This window comes from Engystomops pustulosus, chromosome 4, assembly GCF_040894005.1.
Source record: "Engystomops pustulosus chromosome 4, aEngPut4.maternal, whole genome shotgun sequence".
In the NCBI taxonomy this organism is placed as follows: Eukaryota; Metazoa; Chordata; class Amphibia; order Anura; family Leptodactylidae; genus Engystomops; species Engystomops pustulosus.
The window spans coordinates 202,427,286-202,443,726 of NC_092414.1; the positions used below are offsets into that span (position 1 = coordinate 202,427,286).

The 16,441-nt window shown below is 40.9% G+C and overlaps 1 protein-coding gene and 3 non-coding genes across 5 annotated transcripts in view; 3 read left to right on the top strand and 1 right to left on the bottom strand.

The window, feature by feature from the left end:
* The window catches only part of LOC140125758 (LIM homeobox transcription factor 1-alpha-like), a 105,626-nt gene that overhangs the window by 28,898 nt on the left and 60,287 nt on the right, over positions 1-16,441 (top strand). The gene's annotated exons all lie outside the window — the stretch shown is intronic.
* Positions 9,851-9,923, top strand: TRNAV-CAC (transfer RNA valine (anticodon CAC)). Its single transcript has one exon. It is a non-coding gene; the product is annotated as a tRNA-Val (tRNA).
* On the bottom strand, positions 11,566-11,637 carry TRNAE-UUC (transfer RNA glutamic acid (anticodon UUC)). Its single transcript has one exon. It is a non-coding gene; the product is annotated as a tRNA-Glu (tRNA).
* Positions 15,141-15,213, top strand: TRNAV-AAC (transfer RNA valine (anticodon AAC)). Its single transcript has one exon. It is a non-coding gene; the product is annotated as a tRNA-Val (tRNA).

Genomic DNA, 16,441 nt, shown 5'->3' on the forward strand with positions numbered 1-16,441 from the left:
ACGTCAAACTTCTGGCCCCGGCTCCTGAATGGAGCCGGGGCCAGAAGCTGCGGGTGTCGGCTATATATTATAGCCGACACCCTCCTCTAACACCCGCGATCGGAGATTTCTCCGATCGCGGTGTTAACCCCTAACACGCCGCGGTCGCGCTGACCGCGGCGTGCTAGGGGCATTTAACTAGATTCGGACCCCCCCGCGGCGCTTACCGGGGGGGTCCTGCTCCTCTGATCGCAGCCCCGGGACTGCCGGTGCCCGGGGCTGCGCGATCTCCTTCCGGGGAGCCGGGTCCTGCCTCCTGGCAGGACCCGGCTGTGACACACTGAGCATGCGCAGCATGCTCAGTGTTTCACATAATACAGTGTAATACATCTGTATTACACTGTATTAGGTGAAGAATAGCTTGAACAAGTGATCAGTGGATCACTTGTTCAAGCTAACCTGTAAAAGTAAAGAAAAAAAGTTAAAAACACTGAATAAACACAATTTTTAATAAAAAATAATTAATTAAATAGAGTTAAAGTCCCCTAAACACAAACATTCCCTATACACATCTAATAAAGTAAAAATACCTGAAAATCACCAAAACCCCCCACATATTTGGTATCGCCGCGTCCGTAACAATCTGTACAATAAGTCAGAAACATTATTGGACCCGTACGGTGAACACCGTAAAAACAAAACCCGAAAAACTCGCCAAAAATATAAATTTTCATAAAATCCCTTCACAAAAATGTTCTAAAAAGTGATCAAAAAAAGTTATGTGCCCCAAAATGGTACCAATTGAAAGAACAACTCAACACGTAAAAAATAAGCCCTAAACTAGCTCTGTCAACCAAAAAATATTAAGGTTAAGTTCACGAAAAGATGGCGATGCAGAAACAAATGAGATTTCCTCTATATTAGTTTTTCTCCAGTAAAATTGTAAAAATAAATGAAAAACTATATAAATGAGGTATCACCGTAATCGTAGTGATCTATAGAACGAAAATATTATAGTATTTTTAGTGTATGGTGTACGACCCACAAAATATACAAAAAAAAAGAAACCCCAAATTGACAATTTTCTTTTCCTCCATACATTAAAGAGTTAATGAAATCTCATCGAAAAGCTACAGATCCACTTAAATGAAGTATTTGTAAAGTGCATCTCATGTCGCAAAAAATAAGCCCTTATATGTCCAAATTGCCAAAAAAATAAAGATTGTATAGCCAATAAAAAGTGACAATGCATAATCTGCTCTGAATGGCGCAGCTTCCCTTCCATGCCCTGGGGTGTGCCCATACAGGAGGTTACCACCACATATGGGGTATTGTTATACGCGGGAGAGATTGGGGATCAAATTTTGAGGAGCGTTTTGGAATTTTATCCACTGAGAATTTGTACATTTTATGAAAAACACATTCATTTAGCCAAATAAAATGTAATTTCGAAATTGCATCCGATTTTGTTTTAACCCCTGTAAACCAATTAAAGGGTTAACAAACTTCATAAAAGTTGTTTTACGTACGTTGAGGGGTTTAGTTTCTATAATGGGGTAATTTATGGGGTTTTAATTTATTTAGGCATCTCAAAGTGACTTGAAACCTGAGCAGGTCCCTCAATAGCAGGATTTTGCTTTTTTTATGAAAATGTGAAAAATTGCACCTAAAATTCAAAGCCCCATAACATCTTACAAAAATAAGAGTATGCATAAAAAACCACGGAGGTATAAAGTAGACATTCGGTGAATGTTAGTTATTATGTTTTTTGGTGTTATGACTCATGTGTGGAAAAAGTAGAAAATTTAGAATTTCGAAAATTGCTAATTTTTCCAAATTTTCACCAAATATCTGATTTTCTCATAAATAAATGCAAAACATACCACCAAAATTTTTTAACTAACATGAAGTACAAAGTGTCACGAGAAAACAATTTCAAAATCACTTGGATATGTTAAAGCGTTCCAAAGTTATAACCATTTATAGTGACACAGGGCAGATTTGAAAAAATGGGCCGTGTCAGGAAGGTGAAAAGTGGCTTCAGCGTTAAGGGGTTAACTCCTGCAGCAACAGCTGGCGCTTAGAGTTGGAGTTCAATCCCTTAACATTTAAGGTTAGAAGTCTTACCATTTCTCATTGTGTACGAACTAGACAGGTGCGTTCCTTAGTAATATTTGAGAGTATGATGCAGAGGGTGCCAGGTTGCCTCCTACATTCAGATGACATCATATAAGTATTGTGCATCGCTATAGTGACATCAACAAAATAAACATTTAACAATAGTAGTAACATAAAAACTCTAAACCTACAGAAAACATGATTGAATACTCGCCTCAGGGTCCATGCGGGGTAAAAGACTCCCCGCATCGAATCTAAGGGATGGGTGATACCCCAGGCTGTGTCCAGGCCCTGAATCTGGAACCAACACAACATGTGGTAAACAAACCCAAGTGTGGGTAGCGTGTCGGACATCCGACCTCCGACTCGCTATAGATATAACAATCCAAGGCCGTCCACCTCGGGCAATAGCTTAAACTTATGAAAGGATACTGGAGACATCAGATAACAAGTCCCTCATGTAAAGGCGATAACCCCCACCGGGACCTAAGTAGGCTCCACAGCATGTCATCTTTAACGTCTTGGTCCCTTCGGTGCCAAGCCCAGGTGGGCAGAAGAGGAAGAGGCACTAGGCGGCTCTGAAGACTGTCGTCGTTGTTTCTTAGACGTGTTGCGCTGCCAGGACGGAGAAAGAGGCGGATCTGTTGAAGGTAACTTCCATTCTGGGATATCCGGAATCGGCAAATCTAAGGAGATGCAAAAGTCATGCAGATCTGCTGGAGAGCGTAGAATCACGGTTCTACCCTCCTTGCGGGCCGTCAAACTGAAAGGGAATCCCCATCTATATGGAATGTCAGCTTTACGAAGTGCCTCCAGTAGGGGTCGCAGGATTCTCCGGCGCTGCAAGGTGACCCAAGAAAGATCCTGAAAAAGCTGAACTTGGGCACCCTGAAAATCAATATAAGACCTGTTACGAGCTTTGGCCATAATCTCCTCCTTTAGACAAAAATCAGTAATACAGCAGATAATATCCCTGGGACGTCCTGTAACCGGTTTCGGTCTAAGGGCCCGGTGTGCTCTATCCATGCGAACAGGGTCTTCAGGATTCCTTCCCAATAGACCAGAAAATAGCAAATTGAGGACCGCCGGGACATTCTCCACATTCTGGGCTTCCGGAATTCCCCTGATCCTTATGTTGTTCCTCCGACCTCGGTTATCAAGGTCCTCTACATGCGCTTGTAGGTCCTGAAGCTTCTCAGATTGCTCTAGAAAGCGGGAATGGAGGACATTGATTACTTTCCTGGAGGCTGCGTTATCGTCCTCTAGTTGATCCACCCTATGAGCCACTGCAGTTAGATCCTGGCGCATTTCCGCTATGGCCGACCTGCATGTATCTTTAACTTCCAGTATCAGCGCCTGGAAATCCTGCTTTGTGGGTAACTGATGCACATGAGACCACCAGTCCGCGGGCGGTGGCTGTAATCGGCCAGAGATTGAAGAATGATGCGACTCTGGGGACCAGTCTCCAGGGCCAGAATGGGGGCGCAGAATAGGGGGAGTATTAGCATAGTCCATTTCACCCGGCCCTTTATCTGGAGTAGACTGTGGATGGTAATATTGCAGCTCCTGGGAGGGGGATGATACAGAAGTGGATACTGTAGTCTGATGGCTGGGGCTAGGCTGCAGGCCTACAGGCCCCGGTGGAATGGCCAGGTCAATCAGGAGAGGTTGCTGGCCTTTGTGACTCCCTTCATGTGAGGGAGAGGAGCCTTGGGTAGGGGGATGTACCTGTTCGGGGCTATGCCCCTGCTGCTCCCCTCTGGCTGCCGATGCCGCTGCTAAGGTCCGTGTCCCCCCCTGATCCTCCAGACGCTGCTGAGCTGCTGCCAGCATTGGGGGCGGGCTCTGCAGTGTGGAGGGCGCCAGAGACTCGGCACTCGGCGCCATCTTGGGTCCGGCGCGTGTCTCCCGGACAACATATTCATCCAGAGTCCGGGAGGCAGAGGCACCGGACCGGTCCGGAGAGGTGCCCAAGGTCCGGGCACGGCGGCGGTTCCCCATCACGGGCCGGTAGGCGCTCAATTAGACGCTCCGCGTCGCTTAAAACAGCCCGGGTGGACGGAGCTGGATTCTCACACGTCTGGTGCAGTCAGCATCCGGACACGCCCCCAAGGCTACTTCTTCTGACGCGACGCCCCTGTACTCCTTTCAGAAGAAGATTTCGGGACATGGGGTCATTCTGGTGCCGGTGTCTGGCTGTGATATCACAGCCTAGACCCTGCACTAACACCCGCAATCAGAAAAACTCCGATCCCGGGTTATTTTTAAAATCCGATCCCTCCTGCCGCAGGGGTCCAGCGAGTGTCCGGAGGCTGTCGGTTTTGCTCCCCGCCGGGTTCCGCCTTCTGGCAGGACCCGGCTGTATGTGACTGAGCATTGCAGTGTAAAGGCTTGAACAAGCTATCGGATAAACGTTTGTTCAAGCTGATTAAGGTGGAAAACGTAGAAAAGTAAAAAAAAAAAAAAATTACGTCATTTTATAATAATTAAATTAAAAAATGAAATAAAAGTCCCATAATCTCCCCAGTTACACATAAAATGCAAATAAAGTAGATAAAACATAAAAAATCTTTTCATATTTGGTATCACCGCATCCTTATTAATCTGTACAATAAATATAAATCAATATTGAACCGGCTCAGTGAACGATGTTTAAAAAAAACCACGAAAAACTTCCTGTAATATACAATTTTTCATCAAACACCATCACAAAAAATGTTCTAAAAAGTGATCAAAAAAATTACAAGCCCTTTACCAGATCTGACTACAGAAAAATACAGAAGTTATGGCCCTGAAAACTTGTTGATAGTAAAAAAAAAATGTGATTTCCTCCAATATTGGTTTTGCTCAGTAAAATTGAGCAAATATAAGATAAACTATATACCATGTATACTCGAGTATAAGCCTAGTTTTTTTAGCACAAAAAATGTGCTGAAAACCCAAACTCAGCTTGTACTCAGCTTATACTTGGGTCGGCTTATACTCGAGTATATACGGTAAATTAATTATCACCGTAATCGTAGTGAACCAGAGAATACAGATAATATATTATTTTTACGTTACGGTGAGCAAGTGCTAAAAATACAAAATAAAAATTGATGATTTTGTTTGTGTCCCCCTTGAAATAGTTAATAAAATATCATGAATAAGCTTTAGACCCCCAAAAGTAATTATCTATACATTGTATCTCATCCCGCAAATAATAAGCCCTCATATGTTCCCATTACCAAAATAATTTAAATGTATAGCTTGTACAATGTGACAATACAAATCTGCTGTGAATGGCGCTGATTCTACTCTATGCCCGGCCGTGCGCCCGTACAGCAGGTTACCACCACATATGTGGTATCAGTACACTCGGGAGAAATTGGCCATCAAACGTTACAGGGTGTTTCATCATTTAATTTATGATGAAACTGTCAGTTTGGGCCTAAATGAATGTATTTTCCAAAAAAATTCAAAAGTTTCTAAATCGCAGGTCCATATTGTTTTAACCCCTGTGAAACACTTAAAGGGTTAATAGACTTTATAAGAGTTGCTTTACATACGTTGAGGGGTGAAGTTTCCATAGTGGGGTAATTTATGGAGTGTTACTATTATTTAGGCCTTTCAAAGTCACTTGGAAGCTGAGTTATCCCTCAAAATGTGAGTTTTGGGGATTTTCATGAAAATGAGAAAAATCGCACCTAAAGTTTTGCGCCTCATAACATCGTAGAAAAATGACAGGACACATAAAATATCATCCCAACATAAAGCAGACATTCCGGAAATGTTAATTATCATGCTTTTTAGGTAGTTTTACTTCCTGTCTGGAAAGCAGAACATTTCAAACTTGGAAATAATTTTTACGAACTTTTGCCAAATTTTCACTTTTTTTCACACCGAAATGCAAAACGTATCACTTAAATTTTACAACTAACATGAAGACAAATCATGAATTGTTTTGTCTGGTGCTCATTGTCCGGCCACTTTCACACATGACATTTTTGCTTTGTTTTTAAACTCTTGAAGGAAAAATGGATTCTATTTTCACCAAAACACGACAGAAGCGAATCACAAGTGAATGCGGCCCTTTGTGAGGTTTTTTTCATAGTATTCATGTGTAGTACACATAGTAATTGTCGGTTGTCAGAGTTAAAAGGGGATATGAGGTATGTCATAAAACATTTCATACCAGCTCAGAGATCCTCTTTAAATTTCACAACAAATTTGCTTCATGTTAGACACATATTTAAATTTTAGGCTTGTACATAATCCAAGAGCCTATGGAACATACGTTGGTGTGTAGTCCGCACACATAGTGTATGTAACTGCCTCGTTAGCGCAGAAGGTAGCGCGTCAGTCTCATAATCTGAAGGTCGTGAGTTCGATCCTCACACGGGGCAAAGCATTTTTTTTTAATTATCCTTCTAAAGCCAAATTTGTACACAATAGTTTTTTTGGTTTATGGTTATTTTTGTGGCTTTCTTACAGCTCCATGTATTGCTATTGGCTCCCACACACAGCTGGAGATTCTTCAGCCCTGTGCCTGAGCGTAATGCCCCTGACAAAAAAACTCAAAGCAGGTCCTGTTCTTGGCCTTATTTGTGGCTCGTCCTTTCTATAGAAGGCTGTGAAAAAGACGGATTTCATGGAGTGTGCCTGTGAGTTCTGTTCATTTTTGGAGAGTGGTTCACAAAAACAGATGACATACACAGGAAACATACTGGGGCTCATTTACTAAGGGCTCCGCGGCCGCTCTTTTGTCAGGTTTCCCGAATTTTTACATTTTGCGCCGAAGTCCGCCAGGATTTTGGCGCACGCAATCAGATTTTTGCGTTTGGCTTTCACATGACAGATATGGGGGTACATGGCCTTCGGACAACCCGGTGGATTCGAAAAAACTGCGGAATTTAAAAAACGAAATGTGTCGCAAGATCAAGCACTCACATGCACCGAGAAGAAGGTGAACTCCGGCGGACCTCGGCGCCGCAGCGACACCTACTGGATATCGGGCACACGACTTTAGTGAATCCCGGCAGAACCCGAATCCACGTCGGACAACGCACCGCTGGATCGTGACAGAACCGAATAAGTAAATGAGCCCCACTGTGTCTTATATGGCAGTGCATGTTGTCTTGATAGACTGTTCTCTTTCAGTCTCTATGATCTTCTTCAGCTTCCCTGGTGGTCTAGTGGTTAGGATTCGGCGCTCTCACCGCCGCGGCCCGGGTTCGATTCCCAGTCAGGGAATGGTAGCTTTTTAATCTACCCATTTCAATTGATAAGTTGTACCTTACTTTGAAAAGCTTCTATGCGTACATTTCAGAAATATACATTTTACTTCAAAATTTTAAAAAATTGCCACAGCATACTGGATATTTTAACCCCTTAAGGACGCAGGTTTTTTTTGCTTTCTTTCTCTCCACCTTCAAAAATCCATAACTTTTTCATTTTTCCATGTAAAGAGCTGTTTGAGGGCTTATTATGTGCGTAACAAATTTTACTTCTCTGTCACATCATCTATTATTTCCGGCCGTGTACTGGGAAGCTGGAAAAAAATTCCAAATGTGAAAATATTGGAAAAAATACAAGTTTGCGTCACGTTCTTGTGGGCTCAGTTTCTACGACTTTCACCGTGCACTCCAAATAAAAACTCTAATTTATTCTTTCGTTAGGTACGGTTGCGGTGATACGAAATTTTAGCACAGGTTTTATTGTGTTTTAATACATTTTCAAAAATTAAACGAATTTGTAACATATGCAACAACCCCCACCCTTGTATGAAGAGGACTCAGCCCGTGAGCCCTCTTCATACACCACCCGCACCTCTGCGCCACAGAGCGTCAAGGGGTTAAGTCATAATGGATCGCTGACAGTAAGATCTGAAAACATTTCAAGCATGTAGTGCGCTGCTTGTCATGGCATAAAATCATACAAAGCCTCACGGATTTAACCCCGGGACTTTATAACTTAATCAACTTACTCCACATTTATCATATGATGTAGCAGAAAGACTTATCCTGGCCATTCACACTATGGGCCACATTTATCACTTTTGTGCGCCTAAGTGTAGTAGTTGCGCCTAAATTCTGGCGCACTGTTTTGCCAGAATTATCACAAGCTACAACCATCTGTGATAAGTATATTTTCTGCCTCTTATTAATCACTTTACTTTAAAACAGTTTAGGCGCAATGTTAGATTCGGGCACTTACATGTGATCCTGCTACAAGCTCCTCTCTGCTTCTCCCACAGCCCAGAATGAAGATAACACTCACAGCAGCACCCAGGTGTGTGACACCCTGCTCCCAGTGATCTCCTCAGCAGGGGCTTCTCCTGGAGGGGATCCCCCAGTGCCGGTCTCCTGCTCCACCCCTGTAATTCTGCACAGTATCCCCCTCAGAAACACTGGTGATACTGTGCAGAATTACATGGGGGACACTTGTATGTCGTATCTGCAACATTCTGCAAACTTGTGCAAACTTCTCTTCTCTCTTGCTGTGAGCTCAGCGTTTTGCAGAATATTTTGTAAATAGAAGGTGATGAACTGTAAATAGAGTCTGCAGCTCCTGTCTGCAGAGTATCTAATGTATCTATTATATGTTCCAGTGTCTGTAATGTATCTAATGTATCTATTATATGTTCTAGTGTCTGCAGAGTATCTAATGTATCTATTATATGTTCCAGTGTCTGCAGTGTATCTAATGTATCTATTATATGTTCTAGTGTCTGCAGTGTATCTAATGTATCTATTATATGTTCCAGTGTCTGGCTGAGCTTTGCTGCTAGAAATGAGCTCTTCTGCAAAGGGGCTCAGTGCTTTCTTCTCAGATAACGCCACCTTCGGGCTGGAGTGTTTTTGCGCCCGTTTTTGCGCCTAAATGAAAAGTCGCATGTGATGAATATCATTAGGCGCAGCAAAACATCTGGATTGGTAAGATAGATGAGGGAAAGCTGGTTATTTTTGCTGCGCGGCTAGTTTGGCGTTTAATCGCAAAAATGGCGCAAAAAACGGTGCGCCTGAATGAAAAGGCGCAAAAACAGAAAAAACAAGTGATACATGTGGCCCTATGTGCTTGAATTGCGTTATAGACCTAAATGCATTTCAGAACGTGATACAAGCGCATCGAGTGGCGAAAGGCTGCAGGGAGGTTAACCCTATCTTCAGCTGTTCAGACGAGGGAGAAGGTGGTAGAAGGGTAGGGAAAGAGGAAAGTAAGCATGAATATGAAAGTTTTAGTTAAAAATTTGAAACATTTATTTCATCCCCTTTTTTCCCCCCAACCAAAGAACTAGAAGTTATGTTCATGTGATTCCACAGATAATATACAGGCGGTCCCCTACTTAAGAACACCCGACTTACAGACGACCCCTAGTTACAAACAGACCTCTGGATGTTGGTAATTTACTGTACTTTAGCCTTAGGCTACAATAAACATCTATAACAGTTATTAAAGGCATCTGCAATTAAGATTTATTGTTAATTCTGGTTCTTATGACAATCCAACATTTTTAAAATCCGATAGTTATAGAGACCCAAAAATTTTTGGCTGGAGCTACAAATATAAAGTATACAGTTTCGACTTACATACAAATTCAACTTAAGAACAAACCTGCAGAACCTATCTTGTACGTAACCCGGGGACTGCCTGTACTGTGCTTATAATCTTTTGCAGTGTATTTCAGTTGTTCGCTAAAATAGGTTATCCATAATTGATTGAGGAAATGTAAGGATATATCCAAACCCTCTAGTCTTCAATCTTACTCACGTAAGTTTCTGTAGTGTAGTGGTTATCACGTTCGCCTCACACGCGAAAGGTCCCCGGTTCGAAACCGGGCAGAAACACATTTTTATTTAACCCTTTCCTGACCATGCCCTTTTCTACTTTAGTATTTCCATTTTTTACTCCCCTCTTTTCACAACCCATGTAGTTTTTATTTTTCTACCCTGTTTCCCCAAAAATAAGACAGTGTCTTATATTAAATTTTGCTCCTAAAGAGGCACTAGGTCTTATTTTCAGGGGATGTCTTATTTTTCCATGAACAAGAATTTACATTTATCGTCGAACAAAAAAAATCAACTTCTCTTACATCCTTAGAACTCTCCAAACTCTGAATTTCATGCTGTATTTCTTTTGGCTCATATTTTTACTAAATATGAGAGATTGGGGGCAATGATTCTACATTGCCCCCAATCTCTCATATTTAGTAAAAATTATTTCCGTAAATGACCCTTCTTATCCTTCATATCCCCATGTCACAACCTTCTGCAACATCTAAAAGATTTCCTAATACTAGTGTATGACGTAGGGGGAGCCGCTGCAATGGCGGCCGCTAGGTCTTATTTTCAGGGGAGGCCTTATATTTCTAAGACTGAACAAACTTGTACTAGGTCTTACTTTCGGGGGATGTCTTATTTTAGGTGAAACAGGGTATTTACAGAGACATAAGAGGGCTTATTATCTGCGGGACAAAATGTACTTTCCAGTTACACCATTTATATTGTGTTCAGTGTACAGGGAAGCTGGAAGAACAATTGTAGCAGAGTGGACAAAAAAAACCCCCCATCTTTTTACATCTTTTCCTGTGAGGTCCAAAGAATAGCTCACCTTTATTCATTAGGTAAGTACAATCACAGAGATACCAAATTTATATAGGTTTTATAATTATGGTTAATTCTAAAATAAAATTTTACATTTTTTGTCAAACACAGTTTGTAATAGTTCAGTGTACAGAACTAGGAGATGTCATTTTTTTTTTCAGGACAAGCCCACGTATTCATTGATAGCATTTTGGGGACCACACAACACTTTGGTCACTTTTTATTACATTTTTTTATGTGTTGTAAAATGTCAAAAAAAGTTGTGAGTGGGTGAAGGCGCTCTAAAAAATCACTTTTATTAGTATAGTAAAAAGGTCCAAGAGTTGGACAGCAAAACTAAACTAGTAAAAAAACAATATACTCATGACAATCAAAAAAGCCAATCCGTCTAACAAAACATATTAAACTTAGTAGAGAAATCACCATAAAAATGCATATAAAGACAACAGTGCGGGTGATAAATAGTGTGGATCTTACCCGTTTTCTTAAGGCAGCGGAGCTCTGGGGCTGCAGAAGGTATGCAAGGATAATCTGGCCAGTAAATAGATATCGACGCCTAGACCTAGTACCTAGAAATCCCTATAGCCACTATACTTGCCCTAAAGGCCATAAACTCCCATCCTAATAAGGACGGTCCCAGGGAATCCCTGCAACAACATCCCGATGCGTTTCCAAGTCCACACTGTCGCAGAACCTTCATCAGGGAATATATATATGACAGAAAGTAAACTGCAGGTCACTCAGGGGTAATGGACAGCCCAACACAGTGGTGTAACTAAGGGGTCGGCGGCTTGTTTTCACACTAGCAAAACATGACCAGTGAAAATTGGGATGAGCTAGCAATGCATTGCAGAAGGGGCTCTGGCTTGGCAAGCAAAAAGGCTACTTCCCATACCGGGAGTCGAACCCGGGCCGCCTGGGTGAAAACCAGGAATCCTAACCGCTAGACCATATGGGAATTGCTGTAGTATCTCTCTCAGCAACCACACTAGACCAATGGAGTGGTGGAAGACACAAGGCAGAGCTATGAGCCTGTTTGCCTACAAGACTACAGACACTACGTGGCATGGAGTCAGAACTTGAAGAAAACTTCACCAACATTTGATTCTATATAAACAAGACGCTTCAGATCAAAACATGAAGGCTAAAAAAAATGTATATTTGGTGGATATAGAGAAACATTGTTTCACAATAGTCTTATCGAAAAGAGAAAACAAACATTGTGTGTTTCTGATGTGGTATAAGAGGTTTATGGACAGGGAAGATAGTTAAAATTGATGGGAACATGGATGGAGCCAAATACAGAACCATTATAAAAGTCTGCACAAGACCTGAGCCTGGGACGGAGATTTATCTTCCAACAAGGCAATGATCTCAAACCTAAAGCAGAATCTACAATGGAAGGTCTACAAATAAACGTATCCAGGTGTTAGAACGGCCAAGTCCCAGTCCAGACCTGAATCCAATTGAGAATCTGTGGAAAGAGCTGAAAACTGCTGTTCACAAATGCTCTTCACCCAACCTCCCTGAGCTCCAGATGTTTTCTAAGGAATAATTAATTTTAGTCTCTCGAAGCGCAAAACTGATAGAGACCTGATACCCCAAGCGACTTGCAGCTGTAATCGTAGCAAAAAGTAGCGCTGTTAGCTTAAGGGGCCGAATAATTTTTCAAGTCCCACTTTGCAGTTTCAAATATTAAAGAAATGTCATTCCACTTCACAATCGTGTCCTACTTGTTGTTGATTCTTCACCATAAAAATTACAATTTTATATCTTTATGTTTGAAGCCTGAAATGTGGCAAAAGGTAGAAAAGTTTAGGAAAGCCGAATACTTTCGTAAGCCTCTGTAAACGATGAAGTCCGTCATTCACCATAATCCACATGAGTTCAGAGTGAACCAATTCAAGTGGGACGACCAATGTCTTCCACTAGGTGGCAATGGATATCTTTGCTGCAAGGAAGAAAAGAAAATCTTCTCGACCGGAGTGAACTATCTGGGATTTATTTATTGAGCGAGGCTGGATTAGGAGAGAGGTTCAGATTAACCATAGTGATTGAATAAAACAAATGACATACAGTATACGTCTCCAGAATATGTAAATCTTAAGACACTGCCACCAAATATGGAGGTAAGTGCCCCTACCTCAACCACATCTGTAGTGTAATTTTGAATATGAAGGAATCATGCTAGCTATGCAGACTGATACCATATTACCAGCAAGGAAGAACCAGAATCAGGGATTTTGTGTGCACTTTTTAAAAGTTCACCACCCTGGAGAAACAAATAAAACACAGGTTTTACTTGGCATTAAATTCCAATGATGTGAATTAAGACCCAGGCCAGCAAAAAGGGATGGGGAGCCAAACTGCAAGACAGATATCTTCAAGAAGATTCCATCAGCTTCTCTCTTCAAGAAAAAACAGCTAAAGATTTTTTCACATGTCCATACAACATATATTGCCAAGACTAAGGCAACGGTCACACGTTTGAACGCGTCTTTGGCCCGTTTTTAAGCAGTCCATTAAAAACCGCATCCGTTTTTGACAGGATTTACCAATTATCTTAATTAAAACTGGTCAAAAACGCACTCAAAACGCCACCTGTGACCGCGGCCTTATTTAAAAAAATACTGCATTTCACAGATAAATCCAACCTGTCTCTATCAGTCCTGGTGTCCACAATTTTGGTTGTCCTTGGATCTGACTGTAAATCTTCTGACCATACCCACTAGCTTATCTAGTGGACGGGGAGATATAGGCACTTTCTGGTTTCAGCTGTACTTCTAGCAGCTTGCAAAGGAAACAGCAGCATCTCCACAACCAAGATAACCTCTGGATCCCAGATGAGGGGGTGATATAGCAGCAACATGACTATGTTTTATAGATTAGGTGAGGCAGCAGAGCTGAGAGTGTCAGCACATAGAATCTCGTAGCACAGAGGAATCATGAAGTGTCTGCAAAGTTAGTGCTCGCCCCATACTGTGCAATTTTACACTGACCATCATAGGAGCTAAAACCCAATAAAACTGTGTAAAATTGCAAAGTGAGGGATCAAAAAGGACATTTTATTAAAATTTGAGAACTTTCTTTCATGGGAAAACCCCTTCAGGAGACAGCCATTTTATACTTTAAGGCTCAACCCCAAGTTTTTGTGTTCTGACATGCGTTGCTTTATATGAATATAACTTATGAACACTTTACTTATCAAAGCAATTTTGAAATTGTTCTTTTTTGTCACCTGATGTACTTCAATTTGGTGGTAAATTATGGCTGGAAATTCCCATTTTCAAAATCATCTAATTTCCAGGCAAATATTTTTTTTTTACCACCTAAATTAGTTGCTAAATAACATTTCCCATATGTCTGCTTTCTTATTTTTTTTTACATGCCTGGATAATTTATTTTGATTATTGTTTTTTAATGAAATGTGAAATATATAATATTAGAAACCCCCTATACATCATTCCATTTTCAAACCTGCGCCCCTCAAACTTTCAGAAACAGCTTTTAGGAAGATTGTTAACCCCTTGAGATCTTCATAGTAGTTAAACAAAATGAAGGTAAAATCTAGAATGGTCTGATTTTGTCTGTAATATGTTCATTTAGCCCTAAAATTTACACTTTCACAAAAAATAAAAAGAGAAAACCCATCTTAAAATTTGTCACCATTTTCCAAGTAGTGTAATTTTCGGTCTATATAGCTGGAAGAGAGACGTGTTGTGCTTTACAACAAGACCATTTTTGTATTGATACAGTCTTTGTTTACTTTTTATTGCATTTTGTGCAGGACAAAATAGGTAAAAAAAATCATAAATGTTGGTGGGTTTTAATTTTTTTTCACAGCGTTCATAATAATGATTTATTATTATGTCTTATTAGTCTTATTTTACAGGTCAGTATGGATGTGGTGATACTACATGTTTTTCATATATAAATAAAATGCTCACCACTGGAGCAGGAACTGGATAAAGCTTTTTAGTCAGTTGTAGGAAAAGTTTTTTTAAAAAATTAAAAAAAACCTTAGTTTGTCTGATTGATCCTACCATGTACTGCCATGCTACAGAATAGCAGTAAATGGGGATTTTACACCTCATCTTTTACAATGTGCAAAATCGCACATTGCAATACATGGGTTAAAATTAGACATAATAACTGATCGCCCCTCAAGCCTTATGACTTGAGGGGCGGCGATTAAATTCAATATGGTGGCGCTCACGCTTTGCCGGGATTTAAATGCCTCCGACAGCTTTTCTTTTGGCAGCACTGACCGCAGGTGTTACTAGTGGGTGTTTCCTGCAATATGCAGCAAGAACCCGCCTTGTATGGTCTCCATACAGCGGGAGCCAATGTGTGACATACAAATATGTCACATGTTGGTAAGGGGTTAAAAGGTTATCCATGGAAGATGTAGGAACATATTGATATATCCAAGCCCTTTAGCCCCCGGTTTTCCTCATGGCAGTTTCTGTAGTGTAGTGGTTATCACGTTCGCCTAACACGCGAAAGGTCCCCGGTTCGAAACCGGGCAGAAACATGTTTTATTTAACCCTTTTCTAATCAGGTCCTTTTACAAATTGTTGTCTAGTGGCATGAGATAAACCATAGTTGTGTTTGTTTTTACATCTTTTCCTGTGCGATCCAACTAATACTGTGGAGTCCAAATGATCATGGAGATACCAAATTTATATCGGTTTTATTATCTTTTAATTCTAAAAGAAATGTAAATCCTTTTGTCCCCCCAAAAATCTGAGTTTTGACATATTCTGATGACATATTACTTTTTCATAGTTCACTGTAAAGAACTGTGTAAGGTGTCATTTTTGTAGGACAATCTGATATTTTCATTGATACCATTTTGGTGATTTTACGTCCTTTTGATTACTTTTTATTTAAATTGAATGTGTTGTGAAATACGAAAAAAATCACTCATTTTGCACCTGCTTTTGGCTAAAAACCTGATTGTGTGGATGCAGCCCTGGGGGAAATATGTAAATGCAATGATCCTACCAGGAGCCAGCAGTGTATGAGGGCTGTTACCTAGGACCGGATCGAATGTCTTGATGGCGATTGGGCCCCACTATGGTAGTGTGCCAGCTTAGGTCTCATCTATACCCACCAAGGCCAGAAGGGTGAAGCAAGAAAAGAGAGATGATGTGACAAGGAAGGTTCTCTCTGGGGCACTTCCGTGTAGGTGACATCATACTACATGTTTTGTATGCTTTTCACATTTTTACTTTTTTTTTGTGTATGTAATTGTACTGAGGCTTTTTGATTAATTTATTAGTTTATTGTTATTCTAAACTTTTTTTTTTCACTTGTCCCCTAATACATCAGTGGTTGTATGATGTATTAGAGGGTACTAGCACTGTCAGGCTACGCTGATGCATAGGCTGATATACTTCCTTACAGGTCCCATCTGTAACAGGAACTTACAGGCGTCTACTATGGAGAACCCTTCGGTCCTAGCTCAGAGACCGGTGGTTCTTCCATTACTGGCAGTTTCCCTGGTGGTCTAGTGGTTAGGATTCGGCGCTCTCACCGCCGCGGCCCGGGTTCGATTCCCTGTTAGGGAAATCTGCCCGTTTTCAGTTCATTTGTTTTATAATAGTTTCTTTGTAAGGGAGGCTTCTGTGTCAGACATATCAGAAATATGCATTTTACGTGAAAACTTTTTGGCAACCTGCTCAACTCTATAACTCAATCCGCTTACTTATCGTTTATCATATGATGTAGCAGATTTATCCACTGCAACTTATTCAATT